At 45.5% G+C, this 12611-nt stretch overlaps 1 long non-coding RNA gene across 1 annotated transcript; it reads right to left on the minus strand.

Annotated features, from left to right (window-relative positions):
• Positions 1–5684: 5684 nt before the first annotated feature.
• On the minus strand, positions 5685–8074 carry LOC148118426 (uncharacterized). Its single transcript, XR_015735901.1, has 3 exons — positions 7891–8074; positions 6102–6168; positions 5685–5849 (listed from the first exon to the last, which is right to left on the minus strand). It is a non-coding gene; the product is annotated as an uncharacterized LOC148118426 (long non-coding RNA).
• Between the last annotated feature and the right edge of the window lie 4537 nt (positions 8075–12611).

A 12611-nucleotide genomic window follows, 5' to 3' on the forward strand; every position in this document is an offset into this window, starting at 1 on the left:
ATTCTTATTTGTGGTGGAGGAAACACAGAATGGGTAGGAGAGTAAGTTACTTATATCAGCTAAGGCCATGTGACCAGTTACAGAAATGAGAACTATAATTAACATGAGCATTTCTGTCATATTTTGTTAAGAATGTTTAGTGCCAGATGTTGATGGTGCATGCCTTTAATCCCAGCCCTGGGGAGGCAGGACAGCCAGGGCTACACAGAGAAACCCCATCTGAAAAAAACAAAAAAACAGAACAAAACAAAATTAAAAATGTGTTTGTGCAGATATTTGTGTTTTGTTTCTTTCATGTCTCTATCTTGTAATGTAGAATCAATTGAGATGATACTGGTAGTTATCATATTTAAGCTGAGATACTAATAGAATGTCCCTCAAGATACATTGCTACCTATTCTAAGGTATATCTTGCATTTCCAGCTGTATGTCTGATAGTTATATCATGTTTGGCATAACTAGGCCCTGGATATTGTTTACATTTGGAAATTGAACTTAACATTAAGGGATGAAATTGTGACAAACTGGTAAGAGGTGGGTTTGTGATGGCTCGTCTTGCTTGTCAACTGGACTCCATCTGGAATCATCTAAAGCCCCAGCATCTGGGCACACCTATGAGAGATCACTCTTGATTGGATCGTGTGAAGTGGGAAGACTCACCCTAAATGTGTATCATTTGAGACTGAAAGACAGACTCTAAATCTGGGCCACGCCTCCTGGTGGCAGCCTATAGAAAAGAAGATGGAAGAAGGAAGCTGATCTTTGCCTGCATGCCTTCACGCCTTCTGTCAAGTTCATACACCCTATTGCTATGGCATTCCTTCACTAAGATTGGAATAAACCTTTTCAGGCTTCCAAAATGCCAGCCTGGGACAGAGGAGACATCTAGCCTTGCAAATGATGACTACCAGATTCTTGGAGTTTCCATGGTGAGACAGCCATGGTTGGACTACGTGGACCATACCATGGAAGCCAACCAAATAGATTTCCTCCTAGTAGCACACCCCACATAGCCCGAGAACAGAAAAAGGAGCCTGAGACATTTACTGGCATGAGGAAGGCACCAAGAAAGGCGGGGTGTGATGGAGGTAGCATGAGTGTATGTGCAAAAGCTGCCCCCCAGAACCCCTAAAAACTAAAAACTGTGTGATTTGTTGAAGGATGTTTGTAAAAGTGTCTGTCAAGCCTAGACTCCCCCAAGGAGTCTTGACTGTTAAAGGGTTGCAGTGGACACATTTCTTGCTTTTTCTAAATCAAATTCAATTGTCTGGAGCCCCTATTTGTCATGAGTAGAGAGGACCATTCTAAATATTTATTGTGCTTTGAATAGGTATGGCCCCCATAGACTCAAGTGTTAGAGTGTTTAGCCCACAGAGGATGGAACTATTAGGAGGTGTGACCCTGTTGGAGGAAGTGCATCACTGTGGGAGTAGACTGTAACGTCTTAGAAACTCAAATATGGACAATGGGACACAGATGCTTCTGCTGCCTATGGATCAAGATGTAGAACTCTCACCTCCTTCTCCAGCACCATGTTTGTCTGCACACTGCCATGTCCCATCATGATGATAATGGACGAAACCTCTGAAACTGTAAGCCAGCCCCCAATCAAATGGTTTCCTTTATAAGAGTTGCGATGGTCATGTTGTCTCTTCACAGCAATAGAAACCCTAAGATACTTGTCAAGGCTCTTTGTGCCTGTGGGTCATTCAAGGATACCATGGCCTTGCCACCCACACCCCTTATATGGGCCCTACCTTCCAGCAAATTATCCTGGTAAGACTCCTGATTAGACAAAGAAAGTCACAAGAAGACAGTATCTCTGCGTCAGAGCAGTACTGTACGGGCTATCAAAGAAAGAATACCTCGACCCTTGCCATGCACAGGTTAGCTACCTTCACATGCTAGGCTAGGGTGTTCCAGATTTTCCCATCTTTCTGGAGCTGGCTCCTTGTGCTAGGTCTGCCTTCTCCTAGCTTGCTGCTCAGTGAAGTCCAACCAATGGGTGCCATCTCACAGTCAGCACCTCTCTGAGGACTTCTGTCTGAAGATGTCACTCAACTTCCCCTGACCTTAAAGGAGCTCACAGGTCTGACCTCTGCAGCCTGGAGAATCTCCAACCTACATGACTCACGAAATCATCTTGTCATGTGTCCCAGTGCGTTGGGACCTCAGTTTCCCCAACAGTAGAGGGAAGGTGACCTGTCTGGTCCCTGAGATCTACTCCATATCTGCTCTTTTGATTCCTTGTGCATGAACCTGTAGTCACAGCAGCATCCCTGCTGGGTTGGCCTGGCAGTTACTGCATCAGCAGCAGGCAGACAGCCACTGCCCAGGTGGAGCTTGCTTTGTTTAGCTTCAGTCGCCAGGCTCTGCTTTCAGGCAAAGGGTGCTTTTTCTTGTCTTTCCATACATCCTTTTGGAACAAAATCCAATATGCTTTTCCCGGACACTTGCTTGTCCTCGCAAGCTGCTCATGTGGGTGCTAGGTATAGACATTTTTCCTAGAGACTACAGGGATCCTGCTGGCCTCGCTCTAACAGAGAGCAGGGACTGTTCTAGAGTCTGAGGACAGGGAGGCACAGGGTGGGCCGTAGCTCCATTGCACTCTGACCTAGTAGGCAAATGGTTGGTCCATCTGTGCCCAGTGTGCTGGTGAGTGACAGACAGCTGTGTTTGCCTGGCCTTTTGTGCTGGGTGGAGGCTCTACTCTCAACTCTAAGTACAAGCAGGCAGAGCGCCCCCTCGCCCTCTGCCATCATGTCTGAGAAGCACCCATTCTATTGTTTTGGAAAACCTGAGAGGCAGGCAGGGATGGGTCTTCGGAGAACTCAATATTGCCCTGCCAGCAGAAGTGACTTCCCTCCCCTTCCAAGGGATTTCTTCTGGGAACTGGGCAGGCCTTCAGAGGCCCAGGTAATTCTATCACCCTGGAAAGGGAGTGGTGGCCCCGCCCCTCCAACTAGATGCTGGCTGATGACCAGCCCTGCTTTTCAACATTCTGCTGCTAAATGGGACCCTGATGTTACTTAGGAATCTGATGTCAACAGTGCTCCACAGGCAGTTGGTCCTTCCTGCTATGGGTTGACAGAAGCCTCAGACACCCAAACCCAGCAGAGCTTTGGGGGACACTTCTAGTGTAGCAAGTTAGGGGGAAGTGTTATTAGCTGGCCAAACTTAGGGGAGATGCTCAGGTTCATGGAATGACTGGACAAGGTGGGTAGGATCGATCTCAGGCAAAGTGCTGGCATCATAGGTATGTCCAGCAGTCCCAGACAGCCTGGCTCCTTGTGTTATTAATCTGAGGCCTGGTCTCCATCAGACCTGGGAGCATCAGACTGGGGAAGGGACATCCAGGAGCTGATTTCCCATATCATCCTGATCTATGAACTCTAATGGGTACCACACACATGCTTCCTTCCACTGGGTATATGGTGAGCCAGGCATTCTGACAGCACCCAGGCAGATAGATTCTCCAGAATGACAGTGAAGCCTTGAGGGCATCTTGTAACACAATGGTCTCAAAAGCAGAAACTGGGCAGGGGATGGGAGGAGCCACAGTTGAGATCCAGGCAAGGGTGTTTCCCCATAGACTCTGGTAGGCATGGCACTGGGAAAGGAGATAAACCAGAGGCTCTTTCCTGGACTGGTGCCAACACAGGAAGGAGAAAAGGAGTAAAGGAGCCAAAAGAAGGCTGGAGGGGCCAGGAGCTGCCTAGCAGATTGGTGATTGAAACAAGGACAGGACCTCAGTGAGTGACAGCCTGGGGGCAGTGGCTCTGGAGGAAGCTGGGCTGATTCATAGCTCTGTGTATTCCTAGGCTGACTCCTGGGTCAGAAAAGAAGAATGCAAAGGGGACATTATAGGGGCAACTGTGGTATTAAAATAGGACTGTATTTTATATAAAGAATAGCGTGTCAATGAATCTCTGCCATTAACATCTAAATGGTAACTTTGTACGAGAATGTCCTGTTCTTAGCAAACACAGCTGGAATGAGAGGTGATGACTCACAAGGCTTTAACCTAATCTCCAATGACTCCTCAAATAAAGTCCATCAACCTGCAGACACACCGGGATATGGAAAATGGCAGCGCACTGACAGCTGGGAGTTCAGATGAAAGACATCCAAGTACTCATTGCGTTAGTAGTGTGACTTCCCTCTAATTTGAAAACGTTCCCAGGAAAGGGGAAAAAGAAGAAAAAAGAAGTGGGGCCAGGTAGAGAAATCAAGAAAGAGACAAGATGTGAGGCCCTGCCTCAGAGAGGAAAGGGCCCTGCAGCCTGAGAGGGCAGGAGACAGGCTGCAGAAGGCAGGGCTTGTGAGGGGTGAGCAGGTGGCTGGAGAAGAGAGAGGGGCTGCTAGGCTCAGGGGTTCAGGAGAGCTGAGGGGAGGAAGCTTCCTTCCAAGATCTCCCTGGTGCCTGCATGGAGCCACCCCCATTCAGAGCACAGCAGGTGTGAGCAGAGTCCTGTTTAGGGTGGAAGAGGCCTTTCCTGGGGAGGCAGAAAGGACTCACTGGACAGAGGTGACAAAAGTCAGGGGCCTGTTGCTTCAGTCCGAGGTCTCACCACCACGTGACATTATCTGCCCCCACCCAAGGTGCGAGCCCCCACAAAGCAATGATTCTTCATCCTTTCTTTTGTTACTTCTTCATCCTGAGCACTGGCCAAAAGCTTGACAGTGGTGGCTGGAGTCTGCAGGGTGTCCCTGGGCAGGAACAGGGTGTCCCAGTAAGGCAGGGATCTGCTCTAAGCGGCTCTCCTGAACTGTCCTCTCTCCTCCCCTTTTACCAGCCTCAGAGCATCTTCCCTCTCTAAAATCTTTATGTCCAAATCTCCCAATCTTTTGCATGCATTTTATTTTATTTTTGAGACGAGGTCTCACTATGTAGAGTTGGCTGTCCTGGAACTCATTATATAGAGTAGGCTGACCTCGAACCGCTCATTCTCCTTCTTCCACCTCCCTACCTCCAGGGTTACAGACATTGGGTACCAGGCCCGACCTGCAATTTCCCATTCATCTAAGGATACAAGTCCCTGGGTGGTGGCACACGCATGACCATCTACCTTCCTCTGCAGCGATTCTTTGCTGAATTCTCAGGAAACTACATTGCAAGCCACAAAGAGTGGGACAGCAGCAAAGGGAAGGAAGGGGGTGGAAGAGCTCAGGCTGGGACAGTGGGCTGGCTGGGCTGGGCTGGCCCATTGCTTCCTGTCCTGTGTTGTGAGCAGAGTGCCTGCAGGCACAACCTAAGGGAAGGGGAGTTTTGATTGTTATGGCAAAGGAGACACCAGAAGGCAGTTTGGCTCACAGGGGCAGGGGCTTGTGGCAGAGGCTGTTCTTATCACAGGGAGCAGGAATTAGGTGCCTCTATCTATCTATCTATCTATCTATCTATCTATCTATCTATACACATACATACATATATATGTGTGTGTATACACACACACACACACACACACACACACACACACACACACATTTATGTATTTCAGACAGATTTTCTCTATGTAACAGTCCTGACTGTCTTGGAACTTGCTCTGTAGACCAGGCTGGCCTTGAACTCAGAGATCCACCTGCCTCTGCCTCCTGAGTGCTGGGATTAAAGGCATGTGCCACCACCACCCAGCCACTCTTTTCTCATTTGTTTTAACTTTTGTGTATATTACACTTACTTGCAAAGGGGTCACAGTCCAAACGTTGAGAACCATTGGATTAGAAGGTGTGTCCTTGTTGGAGGAAGTATCTCTTTCTGCTTCCTGGCTGCAGATCTTGATAGAGAACTCTCGGCTACTCTCCAGCATCATGCCTGCCCACACGCCGCTATACTTCCTGTCATGATGAACCTGGAAGCCAGCCCCAATTTAATATTTTCCATTATAAGAGTTGCTGTGGCCATGGTGTCTCTTCACAGCAATGGAACATTGATTAAGACAACCGACTTCTGCCTCCTAAAGTTCCATAGAGGAGCCATAGTGTTTACTACTGGAGAACTAGTGTTCAGAATGTGAGCCTATGGGGGTATGTCTGATTTCACATCAACAGCTGGATAGTGGGTGAACTGATCTTGAGGCTGCTTGTGGGTAGAGGGCACTCACCTGAGCATCACAAGAGAGGTGGTTGAAGCTCCTCCCATTCTGTGTGGTCGAGGACACTGAACTAAGTCTGAAGGAAAAGGCAGGACTTAGTCAATCTCTTTGCCAAGAGGTAGAACAGCTCAAAACAGAAAGAAGAGCTTCATAGTGGGAACTGGGGCCTCCTCCTTGTAAAAGGGAAGTTGGTGACTTTACAGGCTCCTCTGCTGTGCCTGGCCTCCTGCGTCATGCAGGCTCCAAGCTATTGGCTGTCCAGTGCCCTGTGAGGAGCTGTGTGGTCCTCACACCCTGCTGATGTTTCTCTGGGAGGTCTGGCCACACGTTTGCAGGAAGCTAAGGGACTGGGGTCCAGGGCCCCAGTGCTGGGAAAAGGCTCTGTCTATACAGACCTGTATGTGGTTACCATCTGCTTGAGCTGGTTACCCATCACATGTAACCCATCACTGACCTATGCTGAACCATTATTGCCATTTCATTTCTGTTACTATGATTATACACACACACACACACACACACACACACACACACACACACACACACATGTGTATATATATATACTAACAAAGCACCTTAGGAGAGAAAGGGTTTATTTCAACTGGCCGTCGTCCACCATGGTGAGGAGTCACAATGACAGGAACATGACGCAGCTGGTCACATCACTTCCACAGTTAAGAGTAGTGAGAAACGAATGCATGCATGCTCCCTGCTCAGCTAGCTGGCTTGCTTACCTATTCTCTGCTTGATTTCTGCATACAGTCAGGACTCTCTTGGTGAGCTGGGTCTTTCCAAACAGATAATTTAATTAAGACCAGCTTTCACCGGCATAGCCACAGGCTAACCCAATTTAGACAATCCCTCATCAAAGCTCTCTTCCCAGGTCCTTCTGGGCTGTGTCAAGTTGATCAAAACCCCTCAGAGAGGACTGACAGCAGGCCCTCTAGGGCTCTGATTTCCTCATTTGTACACAGGAGACTCGGGGCTAGAAGATAATGCAAGGCAGGCCATAGTAAGAGTGGGAGCTTGTGATGGCATCGGGACAGGACCTGAGTCAGTCTGTTTCATTACTTCCTAGGCTGTGGAATGGGCATGGTGTTGGTGCCACCCAGGGCTGCTGACGCTGGCCCAGGCACTGCCCAGCACTGTACGATAAGGCACTGTGACATGAAGAATGGTCCTTTGTCATCTCCGAGGGCAATGCACATTGTTATCAATCAGCCATGATTAGCTATGAATTTGAACCTTTTAGGAAAGAAGCCTGAAGGTGGTGGCTACCCCAGGGACCCCAACTTGGCAGCTCTGCCGCCTTAAACACTGCCAGGTCTGGTAGGTAGGGGAAGGACAGATAAGCCCTCTCTCCAGGGGAACTTAGATCTGGGTTGTCCCCTCTACTAGGTTCCTTTTTTCTGGAGAGAGGAGGTTTTGTTCCACCCCAGCAAAATGATGAGAAACCCTGCCCTTGTCAATGATATGCAGGAGCTTTTCCCAGGGTGAGGAAGATCATCAAGACAAGCACGTTGTATTAGTTGCTTCCTAGTGTTGGGATAAACACCATGAGCAAAAGCTACTTGGGGCAAAATGCATTCATTTCAACATAGAGATTACAGTTCCTCATGAAGTCAGAGCAGGCGCTAAAGAACTAAGGCAGAAGCCATACTTTCTGCTTACTTCCCCAGCTCTCTCAGCCTGTTTTCTGACAGAACCCAGGGCTATCTGCCCACGGGTGGCACCATCCGCCGTGGGATGGACCTTCCCACATCAGTGATTAATCAAGAAGATGTCCTCACAAACTTACCTACAGGCCAAACTGATGAGGGCATTTTTCTCAAGTGAGGTTCCCTCTTCCCAGATGACTGTTGCTTGTATCAAAGTTGATTAAAAAAAACTGTAAAAGAGGGTGAAAGGTCATGATAGCTCAGAGACTAAGTCAGGATAATACAGAGTTCAAGGCCATGCTGGATTTCAAATCAAGACCCTGTTTCAAACAACAACTTAAAACACACACACACACACACACACACACACACACACATACACACACACGGTAGGGCTGTGTCCTTCAGGCAGCAGTAATGAGGAGCTGCAGGACACACGCTGTCTAGACATACGTCAGCACCCTAGAACAGAAGGGCCTTGGAGAAACCTGTATGATATTGGTGGTTAGTAGCCTCGATTGTTGAGCACAGGAAAGAGAATGCAGGAGGGCTCGTGGGAAACAATGCCAGCTCAGCAAACCTTCTGCAAATCTAAATGAATCCACAAAAACAAAGTATTAACCTCAAAAAATGCACATTTTTTTGGTAAAAACAAGTGATCATAGAAAGACTGTCATTTCAGAAATAGCAATAGTTTAGATATTTTTAATTTATTTTTCTTAGAAGTTTTTTATATTTTTAAAATTTTATTTTATAAGTGTTTTGCCTGCACATATATATGGACACCATGCATATGTCTGGTGCCCAAGGAGGTCAGAAGATGGCTTTGGATTACCTGGAACTGGAGTTACAGGTGGTTGGGAGCAGCCATGTGGGTGCTGGAAACTGAACCTGGTTCTCTACAAGAGAGGCAAGCACACTTAATCACTGAACCGTCTCTCCAGCCCCTAGAGGTTTTTAGTTTTGTACCTTAAAGAAAAACTCTTGTTCTTTTGACTGGAGAAATGGTTCAGTGGCAAGGAGCGTGTGTGCTCACAGAGGACCTGAATTCAGTTCCCAGAACCCATGTCAGACCCCACTACTTTCCTACTCCCCATCCTCTCCTACCAGCACCACTGATAGTCCTGAGGATGCACCCACATCATGCATGTGCCCCCACATCTCTACATGGTTAAACATGAAGTAAAAGGGAGGAAGAAGGCTGACAGGGGCTGACAGGGAGGGAGGGAGGAAACAGGAAATAGCCACAAAGCTCAGACACAAACAGACACACCTGGCAAGCCATAACAACTGGGTAGACTTTCGCAGGGCATCCTGGGCCCAGAGGAGCAGAAAGCTGGGATCCCTTAGCCTGAATCTGCCCACCCTGACTCAGGTCCCACTGTGCCAGTTTCTTTCTTTGTTGCTGTCTCCAAACTCCTAACAAAGCAATTTAAGGGCGGCGGTATCCTGGCTGATTCACTGGCTAAAGTCAATCGTGGCAGAGCAGACATGGCCATGCAATAGCTCTAGCTTTGTTGGGAGGGTTCCAAGGCTACTTGCTCACATTTCTACTGATGAGAAAGCAGAGACAAGGCAGGAAGGCAGGCAGCCTATACTCTACAGCACCCCCTCTGTTCAGCTGCCTCATCTCCCATTCAGCAACAAGGCTGAATTCACTGTAGCCTGTTTGGCCTGGCCCTTTCTGTTCTTAAAACATGTCCCCTCTCTGACACCACAACTACTCTAGTCTCTCTCTCTCTCTCTCTCTCTCTCTCTCTCTCTCTCTCTCTGTGCCATTTCCAATATAGCAATTCTCTCGGTGTGTCTCTCGCTGTAGTGGCATTTCGTATTTTAATAAATCAAATTTGCCTGAGGATCAGAAAAGTAAAATAGCCACACTGCCAGTCTTACAGACAAGGCAGCAATAGCACATGCCTTTAATCCCAGTAACTACACTTGTTTGCCATAGAAATTAGGCAGTAGTAGTGCACACCCCTAATCCCAGAACTAGAGGATTATCAAAGGGGAGGCGATGCTCTAGTCTCAGCTGAGAATCTCCAGATTCCTGGAGGCAGGATCACCACTTCCGACTGAGGTAGAGGTAAGAGCCAGTGACTGGATGATTTACTTTTCTGACCTTTCAGGTTGAATCCCAATTTTTATCTCTGAGTTTTTATTAATTGTGCTTTACTTGGCACCTAACTTTTGGGGCATGAATTTACAAAAAAGCCGTTTGCCTGAGGGCATTTAGCCACCAGTCCAGGCCAAAACTGGGATTGGAATTCCAGCTCAAGAACTGGAACCCAGACCCAGACACCTGGGTTCCAGAGAAGCACTAGCGTCCCAGCTCCCATCTGCCCCAGCTTAGCTTCCTCTCCTGCCACACCAGTCCTTGCCACCAGTCCACAGGGCACCACACAGCTTCCCACACCTTGGCAGTCCTCCCCGCCACAGCATCCTGTGGCTCCTGCGGTCCCATGGCTTCACCCCATCCCCACATGCCTATGCCTCCCATATGGCTACCAGGGTTTCTCCTGACGTCTGTGACCCATGTGCAACTGCTGCATGGCTTCCCTGTGTCTAACAAAATTCTGTTCAGTTTGGTTTTGAGCTCTGCTTAGAAACTCCACTGATTTTTCTGGCTCACATCATTGTTACACCTTAAAATTCTCAACTAAACCAGAATCTTAACAGAGGCAAGTCATCTGCTAACTATAATGTTTTTCAATTTGTAATCCACTTCTAAGATAATGCCAGATAATATCTCCATTCAAGAATTTAATAACCTCTCGTTTCTTTCGTGGATGGAATTTTGGGAGAGGTATATGACCTACCTGGACTTAAACGTTCTTAGCCATAGCTTCTATCAGTTTGATAATTCATATTATACCTTTAAAGAAATGGTTTGTTAAGAGTCAAGAATGAGAAACTTTTTAAATTCTTATTACTGAGCTTTACATTTTTCTCCAGTCCTCTCCTTTCCTCTCCTCTCCTCTCCTCCCCTTTCCCTTGATTCTCATGCTCCATGTTTACTCAAGATATCTTGTCCTTTTCTAATTCCTATGCAGATTGATCCATGTATGTCTCTCTTTGTTGTCTAGGTTGTCTGGGATTGTAAATTGTAGCCTGGTTTTGCTTTGCTTTATGTCTAAAAGTCACTTATAATAAGTACATTTTATATTTGTCTTTCTGGGTCTGGTTTATCTCACTCAATATGATGTTTTCTAGATCCATCCATTTGCCTGAAAATTTAAGATGCTATTTTTTTTATGCTGTAACTAAGGTGATTCAACCAGTGGGCCCTCTGCAATCTGAAATTTCTTTGCTTTCCTTATTTTCTAAAGGATGACCTCTTACTGTTATAGATTTAAAGATTGTTTCTTCACTATACCTATACCAGAAAAGGGCAGAGAAAAAATTGGCTTAACAACGCCTACTTATAATAATTCTCAGCCTGCTAATAGATATCAATAGAAGGTTCTGACACAAGGAATGTTAATTAGTCACACCCTGTGCTAATATTTTTAAGTCAGCCATTGGAAATAATATACAAGCAAGTTCCTGAATCTATAGTTAATTTAACATTGCATGGATGACATTTTGCTACTTGATTCAAATGTAGAAAAAAAAATGTTTGAAGAAGAAAGTTTTGGGAGCTGGAGAGATGGCTCAGAGGTTAAGAGCACTGACTGCTCTTCCAGAAGTCTTGAGTTCAATTCCCAGCAACCACATGGTGGCTCACAGCCATCTGTAATGAGATCTGGTGCCCTCTTCTGGCCAGCAAACATACAGACAGACAGAACACTGTATACATAATAAATTAATATATCTTTAAAAAAAGAAAGTTTTACCTTGTTGAGAATTACAAAATGTTCCTGAAAAATACAGAGATTCTGTCAATTATCTAGGTTATAACATATATTTCTAGAAAATTAGTACACAAAAATTGCAAATTAGGAGAGACTAATTGCAGAGTGCTAATGACTTTCAAACATCGCTAGGAGACATTTCCAATCTTTAGCCCATTACTGGGATAAAACCTGATCAACTAATTCATTTGAACAAAACTTAGATGGTGACTAATACTGAAATAGCCCCAGGGATTTATCAGATGAAGCCAAGAGAGACTTGACTTTGATTCAAGAGGAATTACAGAAGGTAGATATGAATCATATGATCTGAATCTTAAATGCACTCTGGTCATATTTCCCTCCAAATATTCCCCTACAAAAACTTTAATACAGACAGAAGATATTATCTTAGAATGAGTCTTTCACCACATTAACTGAGTAAAAAATTTAAAACTTAGGTGGAAAAATTCTCTGAATTAATTATAAAGTGAAAATTGAGACTTCATCAATTAGCAGGTAGAGATACAGCAGAAATTATAGTGTTTTTTACTAATGACGAAATTAACAAATTACTGGAAGAAAGTGAACCTTGGCAAAGAACTTGTACTAATTTCTTGGGAGAGATTAATAACAACTATCCCAAAAGTGAGAGAATTTGACTTATAAAGAGAACTAATTTGGTCCTTTCTCACATTGTATGAGAAAAACCAATAACTAGAGCCCCTACATACTATACTGATACAAATATAACAGGAAGGTCAGGTTACAAATCAGAAGATTTAAGTAAAGTGAAACAAAGCCCTTATGGTTCTGTCCAAAAGTCAGAATTATATGCCATTCTAATGGTAGTAAGGGGTTTTAAAATCCTCTCAACATAGTTACTGATTCTCAATATGCAGAAAGAGTTCTTTTGCATATTGAAACTGCTGAATTGATACCAGAAGAAACAGAAACAACTTTATTATTTATTCAAGTTCAAGATATAATCAGGATAGTCTTCATCCCATATACATAACACATATCCAATG

The sequence above is a fragment of the Myodes glareolus genome, chromosome 22, assembly GCF_982192425.1.
Source record: "Myodes glareolus chromosome 22, mMyoGla1.1, whole genome shotgun sequence".
Lineage (NCBI taxonomy): Eukaryota > Metazoa > Chordata > Mammalia > Rodentia > Cricetidae > Myodes > Myodes glareolus.